Raw genomic sequence first — 1,324 nt, 5'->3', positions numbered from 1 at the left:
AGGTTAGAAATGGCAGAGCAGGGGCCTCTGGACCAATGATAGGACAAAGGAGAGGAGAGAGAACTGCCCTTGAGTCCAGGAGACCCTCCAGGACCCACCAGAGGCGGGCTCTGACTGTGGACGGAGGGCTTGGGGCTGGTAGAGCTGGGTGGGGAGAGCTCATTTGAACAGTGAGGGAGGCCCGGCTGAGGAAATAGCTTGTATCTTGAACGGAGTCCCTCCGTGTCTCCAGCTGCAGGAGCGGAGGCATACGCTAACGCTGGCCAGGAAACTGCTGCCGGTGCTTTCTTGGAAGTGGGAGAGAGGGTCACTGCATGGTGTGAAAGGGTCTGCGGTTAGCCCAGAGTCCAGGAAGACAGACTAGGGAGGGTGTTCCTGGGTCTCGGGAGTAAGTGTCCTGCCTGTCACCCGTTGAGTGTCTCCTGTGGGGCACTTTCTGCCCACCGTCTCTTCCTCCTCCTGGCTTCTCGGTATCACCGTTCAGAGGGAGTTCAGGTGCCCTCCCGTTCCCCTGACACCTTTCAGAGCGTAAGTGCTCTTCCGCCACCAATGCCCTGTCCAGGTGTGTGCTGTTAAAAGGGTGTCTCCTGTAGGTGAGACCCTGGAAGCCATGCATCCGCCTTGGCACTAATTTACCGTGTGATCTCCAGCAACTCACTGCCAAGGTTGCTGGGTGGTGCAGTTTGCACCCGGCTGCCGACCAAAAGGCTGACTAGTTGCACCTGCCCAGCAGTTCCTGGGAAGCGAAGGGCCAGCAACCACGTCCGTGAAGATGGCAGCCCGGAAACACCAACCAGAGGTTCTGTTCTTACACACGGGATCCCTTAAGTCACAAAGCAACGACAGAAGCAAAGTGAAACACAAGTCTCCTGTCCTTCCTGCACTTCAGCTCCCTCACCTGTGTAATGAGGTCGTGGCCAGAGAGCCGCGGAAGGGCCCTGCAGCCCTTCACCTGGTTGCTGCGGTCACAAGGTGATGTCAGCGGACATGGCCACGTGTCCTGGACACAGCTGGACAAGAGGGACTTCAGCGAGGTCAAAACCACAAAGGGATCTTCTGGCTAGGAGGCTAATGAGATGCCGGGACCTCTGATGACGAGAAGGTGGCCGACACACGCAGCTCCCCGGGGGCACATGGCCTTGCGCTCTTCCCGAGAGCCTCACTCCCTGTGGACACCAAGCTATGCTGACCTTTGTCTGCTTTTATCGCTCTCTTTGGGGCTAGATTTCAAGATCGTCCCAGAGAAAGAGTGTGTCCATGTCTGCTGGGGTTTCTTCTTCTCTTCACAGAGCAGGGGCTCGGCGGGCTGGATGGACATCCCCCC

Source organism: Echinops telfairi, unplaced genomic scaffold, assembly GCF_000313985.2.
Source record: "Echinops telfairi isolate 266 unplaced genomic scaffold, ASM31398v2 ScPeMD7_7424;HRSCAF=8462, whole genome shotgun sequence".
Taxonomy (NCBI): Eukaryota; Metazoa; Chordata; class Mammalia; order Afrosoricida; family Tenrecidae; genus Echinops; species Echinops telfairi.
This window is presented reverse-complemented; position numbering follows the sequence as displayed.